Here is a 7,987-nt window from a genome sequence, read left to right on the forward strand (position 1 = left end):
AAGCTCTCTGAAACCATTGAGATGTCTGATCTGTCAAATGTTCAGATCACAGGAATTCTGCATTAGGGGTTAAAATAACAGGGAAGAAATCTGAAGCAAGGCCAGACCAATCTGAACAGGAATTTTGATCGTAATGGATAAAGTAGAGGTCCCATATGTAATATAAGGTGAATGATTGTAAAATATCACTAATATCCCAGGATAACACTACTACATTCCTCACAAGCAGCAGAGTTTCACCTGTTATGCTTGGTTTATTCTGGATCATTTTCTGTGTCTCGGGTGACCCATACTGTAATGTAGATTTCATTACAGAGCTACAAAAGCAAAACATACTTTTTCCAATATTTTGTTTTGTTTTCCTTTATCCCACCTGGTAGATAGTTTTATAAAAACAAATGAGCACTTGGCCATGCTGGGAGATTGGGTCAGACATGTGGAATTGCTTTGCTGCATCAAAAAGGCATAAGTAATCCTGAGTGACACGTAAGCTATTTCTGGGTCCTAAGTAACTGCATGCTGTTATTTTGAAAGGATGTTATTCAACACTTCTCAGAGTTGTGATCATAATTAAGAATAGTATTTCATTCATCACTTTCGTGCCAAAGAGAAACTGTTTAAAAAAAGATGCCATTTTGTAATGGAGCTATAGATACGGTTTTAGGCATTCCATCAGCCTTTAAAGAGCAATTATAATACACATCAGGAGACTGAACATCTAGTTTGATCGAGTTATTGACTGGATCAAACCATTAAGCAAACAATGTTGTCTTAATCCCGGAGTGACTTAAGCACAAAGTGATCAGAAAACTGAGAACTACTGTCATAACCGAAGTGCGGGCATCATTAGTCAGGAGTAGCAAACCAAATGAGTATTTCTTTTTTAGTTCAAGTTCAAGTTTAATTATTATTCAACCATATACAGACTAATGAAACAGTGTTTCTCTGGGGCCAAGGTCCAAAACACCCTACCAACAATCACACATAGCAGACAGCACATATAACACACATTATTACAATAGCAGAAAAACATACAGTTACAAATAATTATCACACACACACACACACACACACACACACACACACACACACACACACACACACACACACTCACACCACCACCACCACCACCACCCCCACCCCCCAAGGTCCCTGAGTGTCATGGCCTGTAGATTAATGATGCCCAGATATTGTTCTGGAGCCATGTTTCTGTAAGAACAAGCCCTCAGCAGTTCCTCATCTCATGCAAGTGCATTTGCAAACACAATCCAGCTTGCCTTCCGCCAAGTGAATACTAGAGAACAGTACTGATGGAGTGGGGTGGGGGGGGGGCAGCCCCATCTCAGCACGAAATTCAGCGCACTATATCTACAATGTATTGTTGCAGGTAATTGGTGGTCAACTCACACATCAGGCAGCTGGTTCCTTGATATGGTTGGGAGAAGCTATAAAATTATCCCAGGAAGCCCAGGATGGCTATTATCCTCATTAATGTTGGAATATAAGGAGAAACACTCCAGCTCCTTCTGCCCTAACAAAAAATAAATTAAGTATTTCATCAGCTAATCAAGTATATATATATATAAAATTACATACCAGAATAGAGTCTAGATTGCATAAGAGGAGTAATTAAGAATTCTAATTGAAAGCAGAGCTAAAAACACTGCAGTATTTAATTTATTGTGAGAATAATTGAGGTATATTGCACAGTCAAAACATTTAGTACTATTTACATACTCTATACCACTCTAAATAAGATAGCTAAATTATATCTTTAAAAAAGAATAGTTGATTACTGTACCAGTGAAAATGAAATTTGATTCTTCCCAGTGGAAGAGAGTTGAATTGATTCAACAACCTTCCCCAATACTCTGTTGGATGATACTCTCAGCACATTACTGCATTATTTTGCAAACACCACAGATGGATACTGTTGCACATTAGAAGAAGATGATAACTGGTAAAATAAAACATAAGCAGTTATTTGGAATTAATATACATGATATAATGAAAGCAATATCAATGAGACTATTAATACACAAATTCAAAATACTAAAAGTAATGCAATGCTGAATGTGTAATACACCAATTCAAATCAATCTATAGATCCTGTCAGTGGCATCATATGCTCAAGGAACAATTCATAAGGGATTAATTATATCCTTTAAGTGTCAAACTGCTTATTTTATTTTAACTAAGGATATCCAAGTGTTTTACCTTTATGATATTCCTTTGACTGATAAATCTGCAATTGTCACAGGCTTGAGTAAATTTCCTTAAATTAATCATATGATTGGAATTGAAATTAGAATCCATTGGAACAATAAAGATTCCAGTCTAAGGAATAAATATAAATGATCTTTTGATGCATTTTATAGTGCACATACACTTATAAATCGCATATGCTAAAACAAATGCAAAGCCATTGCCATCTCCCTAGCCACTACCAAAATCCTTATGTTGCTGAGTTTCACTTTTATTAACCTTGATATTTTCTTTTATTACTCAATTAGAGTCATAGAGCACTATAGCAAAGAAACAGGCCCTTTAGTCTGTCTAGTCCATGTGAACTATTATTCTGCCCAGTCCCATCATACTATGCCTGGACCATACTTCTCCATATCACTCCCATCCATGTACTTATCCAAACCTCTTAAATGTTGAAATTGAACCAGCATCCAACACTCCCACTCACAGCTTGTTTCACCCTCTCACCACTCTCTGAGTGAAGAAGTTCCCCCTCATGTTCCCCTTAAATATTCACCTTTCACCCTTAACCCCTGACACTTAAACAAAGTGGAAAAAGCCTGCTTCCATTTACCCTACCTACACCACTCTAACTTTATATACCTCATTTTCCTCTGCCTCAGGGAATAAAGTCCTAGCTTATTCAATGCTTCCCAATAACTCAGGCCCTCAAGTCCCATCAGCACCCTTGTAAATTTTCTCTGTATTCTTTCAATCTTATTTATATCTTTCCTGTAGGTAGGTGACCAGAACTGCTCACAATACTCCCAGTTAGGTCTTACAAACATCTCATACAACTTCAACATAACATTCCAACTGCTGTACTCAATGCTTTGAGTTATGAAGGCCAATATACCAAAGGCTCTGTTTATATCCCTATCTACATATGGAATTCTGGAAGGAAAGAAGCCTCCTTTGTCTAGTCCTGGACAGCAGTCATTCACATGAACAGTATGGAAGGCATTTCTACTGCATTGTCCTGATGAGCTGTCACCCAAACAATACTCTATCTCAAGCTGCTTTGAAGTGGTTTGATGTACATAGACAGAATTAATTTGGCCACATTTTGTAATTATCTCTTCTTATTCAAATGATAAATATGGTGCTAAAGTTACCAAGTGAACTGGTATGTAAAAACATATTAATGCAACATCAAAAAAAAAGTGAGACTGAAAATGGTTTGCAGAAAGATTATGCCACAAAGTAGATGGAAAATTAGTCTGTACATCACAGATTTCCTGCTGCCTTCCAATGATAATCCTTTTCATTGAGAGTCCTCGGTATTGTACCTACAAGTGACTGAGCTGATCTTGGACACAACTGTGTCCTTTGATGTTTTCTCCCTACAGTTCTCCTACACGTTAGGCTCAGAGTACTTGTGAACTGTGAGTCAGTAGATAAAAAAGTCAATGACCCATTGACTAATCCCACCAAGGTGTGAGTTTGCTGGAGAATGGTATGCAGAGCAAATCTCAGCTCTAGTAAAGTTGGTAGCACATTTGCATCCATGCTTTATACGTGAAAGTACGTGAAACTGGGCTGAGGGAGTGTTGTAATAACAGAGTTGTTTTATCTGTATGAAACGTTAAACAAAAATCCCATCTGCTCTATCAGGTGTACAGTATGCAACATTTTGAAGAAATAATCTTATTCCCTCTATCAAAATCTGGTTGAATGGTGTCACAGCAACAACCTTGCAATCAAAGTCAGTAAGGCTAAGGAATTGTTTGTGTGTCACAAACCATACACCATACACCTCGACCATCCAGTTCTCATCGAGGGATCAGCAGTGAAAGGATGAGCAGTTTCAAGCTACTAGGTATCAGCATTTATCCTGGGCCCATTATGGTGGTGGCATCTGTTGGTCTCCAGAGACCATGGATGTGCGCCTGGAGTTTCCAGGGCGCAGGCCTGGGCAAGGTTGTATGGGAGACCGGCAGTTGCCCAAGCTGCAGGCCTTCCCCTCTCCACACCATCGATGTTGTCCAAGGGAAGGTCACTAGGACCCATGCAGCTTGGCACCGGTGACGTCGCAGAGCAATGTGTTGTTAAATGCCTTACTCAAGGACTCAAGCACGCTGCCTCAGCTAAGGCTTGAACCAGTGACCTTCAGGTTATTAGTCTGATGCCTTGCCCACTAGGCCACGCGCCCAGTATATATTGATAGAATTATAAGTAAGGCATGACAGTGACTTTATTTCATTAGAAGTTTGAGGAGATTTGTTTTTTTTGCTAAAGACTCTGGAAAATTTCTACAAATGTACCATGGCAAACATTTTAACTGGTTCCAACACAAACTGGTATTGAGGGGCCACTGCACAGGATCAGAAAAAGCTTCCGAAAGGAGCAAACTCAGCCAGCTCCATCTTGTGCACTAGCCTTCCCAGCATTAAGGCGTTCTCCAAAAGACAACATCATCAAAAGATCAAAAGAACCTCATCAGCCAGAATATGCCCTCTTCTCATTTCTGCTATCCAGGAGGACATTCAGGAGCATGAAGACACACGCTCAACTGAAGTTGAAAATTCAACATTTTAGGAAAAGCGTCCACTATCAATGGTTCATTGGTTCCATTTAATACCATAGAATCTATACAAAGTACAAACTAAAATTCCTACTCTCTGATGACATCCACGAAACAGAAGAAAAACCACAAAGAATGAATGACAGAAAAAACCTAAGAACGCCAAAGCCGCTGCCCCCTGCCGCAAGCAGCAGCAAGCGGCATCAACCCTCCCCATTCCTCCTTCCCACACTTATTTTACCTGAATGCATCAGTACTTGCACCACCCACCATGCAAACAACAGCAAAGCCCCAAAGAGAGACCATGGTCAACAATCCATCAAAAACTACTGTTCATCCCAATGGCTCGACAACCCTCAAGCTCTCTCTCTCAGATTTCTGAATGGACGATAAACACATGTGCTGTAAACCCTCACTACTTCTTAATTCTCTGTCTTCTGAACAATTTATTGAATATTTTATATATTTTCTTGAAATTTATTGTGTTTTTATTATGTATTGTACTGTAATGCTGCTGCAAAACAAAAAATTTTGCATTTGCCAAAAATATTATAAACCTTATTCTGGTTCTGATTACATCAACATGGAGAATAAGACAATTCAGGCTGAGAGAAGAAAAGGGAATATTGTTAGTGTTCAGAGAGTAGATTCTATTCCCTGCCCCCATGACTAGGAATTCCAAAGTTTAAGTTGTATGCTGGTGCCTGGTTTAAAGACACCTTCTTGAGCATAGAAAAGGAAGAGGAAAATTAATTTGTTGCAATACATGTATTGAGTTGTAATATCCATTGAACTAGAATGTTCTGTGTAAGATTACTTGAAGAGAAGTTAGAAAAAAGAACGCCAAAGGTAATAATTTTTGGATTGTTACTAGTTACTTGTGCCATAGGTAAAAGTCTTGTCACAGGGATAAAGACATTAGAATTTTAAAAACTTTGTATAGATGGTGTAGGAGGTAAGAGTTTTAGTTAGCAGCACACAATGCCAGTATTGAGGAAAGAGAAATGTTCCATTGGGTGAAGCTAACAATGAGTATTGGCAAGTAATGGCAAAAGGTTTGTCAATAGCCACCCCAAAGGATAACCAGGAGATTAGAAGGGCATGATGCAAGGGTAATACAGTACTTGTGGAGAGTGAGTTCAAAGTTCCACAAAAATGTATTATCAAAATGAGAAACTACATACAAGAAGACAACCACTGTGGGAAAGATAACAAACTGAGCAAATACTAAAATAACAAAAATAAATAAATAAACAAAAGCCGAGAACATGAGTTCTCGAGTCCTCGATGGTGACTCCACAGGTTGTTTTTTTTAAAATAATTTTTTAATTCAATTTTCAAATTTAATTACATAGAATAATATCTACCCTCCCCCTCCCCTTAACCCTTCCCCCGTACATTCTCCTACCTAAAAAAAACACAAAAAAAAGAAAGAAGAAAGAAAGAAAGACTGCCTGGATATCAGAAGGTCTCCACATGCTCCATGGGATTCAAAATAAATTTAATATATGTATTTGTTTCTTTCCCCACAGATTGTTGAATCATTTCAGCGTTGAGGTGGTGAAGTTCTCCATGCTGCTTCAGGACCCTGATGGTTGAAAGGTAGTAACCGTTCCTGAATGAGGGAAGATTTGATAGATGTGTACAAAATTATGAAGGGCATAGATAGGGTTAGTGCAAGCAGGCCCACTCCTGTTTATGTTTCTGATTTTCACTCCCTGCTGAAACCAATTCAACTGGATTGCATGTTGGACCATTGAAATTGTACCCAGGACATCAGCATCTCACTCTTTACTGAGAGCCAGGAATTCCAATGCATACCTATTTCCAGTGCTGTCATCTGCAGTTAAGTGTGTTATCTAGAAAAGACAGCCTCTGATACTTCCATTCCTCTTGGTGTTCTGTGGTCTCTCTTCCTATAAATGACTAGTCACCAAGCATTTGGTGAGATTGTATTATGAACATTAGCTATGCAACAGCATGAGGATCAGATGATGGGAGCTTGTGAAAGGATAAGTGAACCTATGAGAAGATATGTTGTGAGATGTTTTGGGAGATGGTCCATTTAATTACCTGTTCCTTGAAGAGCCTCTGCTGTGTTTTTTTTTAAACTGTATGTAAACAGATTCTCACATTTTTATTAATGTAGAGAAAGATTAAAGAGCCAGAATTTATTAATAGCCTAGTGTCCATTTTGATTGTTACTGAATAACGAAAGCTAATAATTACTTTCTTGTTTCAAATGCAAGGAATTATGACTGACATTTTTCAGTGTTAGACTGAATAATTTGGTTGAAATCATTAGTCAGTTATGGAAATTCAGTTACAGTCTGGTTTTTTGAACCAACTAACATCATGTCAGCAATATTAAATAGTCATTACTATACAATTAATTAGTATTTCAGTTATTAATAGAAACAAGGTACTTACTTGGTTACTTGCTTACTTGGGATTAGTATGAGATAATGCAATGAATCTGGGAGATAGTTCTGGGAAAAACAGACTATACCGATACGCTTGAAATTGGTAGTGGTTGATTGTACAAAATGTTATAAATTTGACAGCAGAGTCAACTGCAAAACTAAGATCTCTGCATATCAGATGCTACTGATGGTCAATACAGTGATATTAGATGAGAACTCCATTTGACTATCAAATACTTCCTAACATGTACAATTAGTCCTTTTTACTCCAACATCAGTGCCTAAATACATCTGCTGATTGACAAGTTGTTTGTCCCATTCCAACTCAAAGTCTCAGTTTTATTCTGGAGACTAATGTTACTGTTATCACAGTGCTCCTTCTCTCCCCAGCGTCTCAGGTGTACCCTCGATAACTCTCACAGAACATGGTCACATTCAATCCTTCCTCCCCTACACCTTGTCATGTAATCAGACTTATTGTCTTTCATAGTCTTTATATTAGTTGTCTGGTAAAGACAGCAGCTTCATAATTAAATGATTCATTGAATAATTTATAAATACATACTTGGACCTCATGAAACCACCAATGCTTTCAAAATAATAAGATACTAAGAGATAATAATTATTAAATCTGTGTAAATGATAAAGCAACATTTGGCAAGAAGGAATTCATGGTGAAATAGCCAACAACTTGTGCTTGCTGCTGTTAATTGACTACAGCTCTGCCTTCAGTACTACAAGTCCAAGCATATTAATCTGCAGACTCTGAAACCCAGGACTAAAACCTTCCTTT

At 38.0% G+C, this 7,987-nt stretch overlaps 1 long non-coding RNA gene across 2 annotated transcripts; it reads right to left on the reverse strand.

Moving 5' to 3' along the window:
• Nucleotides 1-1,188: 1,188 nt before the first annotated feature.
• On the reverse strand, nucleotides 1,189-7,633 carry LOC132395492 (uncharacterized). 2 transcript variants are annotated; one of them, XR_009512632.1, is made up of 3 exons: nucleotides 7,202-7,633; nucleotides 1,802-1,957; nucleotides 1,189-1,526 (listed from the first exon to the last, which is right to left on the reverse strand). It is a non-coding gene; the product is annotated as an uncharacterized LOC132395492 (long non-coding RNA). The 2 variants fall into 2 exon arrangements; XR_009512631.1 differs by having other exon boundaries at nucleotides 1,189-1,531.
• Between the last annotated feature and the right edge of the window lie 354 nt (nucleotides 7,634-7,987).

This window comes from Hypanus sabinus, chromosome 6 (assembly GCF_030144855.1).
Source record: "Hypanus sabinus isolate sHypSab1 chromosome 6, sHypSab1.hap1, whole genome shotgun sequence".
Classification (NCBI taxonomy): domain Eukaryota; kingdom Metazoa; phylum Chordata; class Chondrichthyes; order Myliobatiformes; family Dasyatidae; genus Hypanus; species Hypanus sabinus.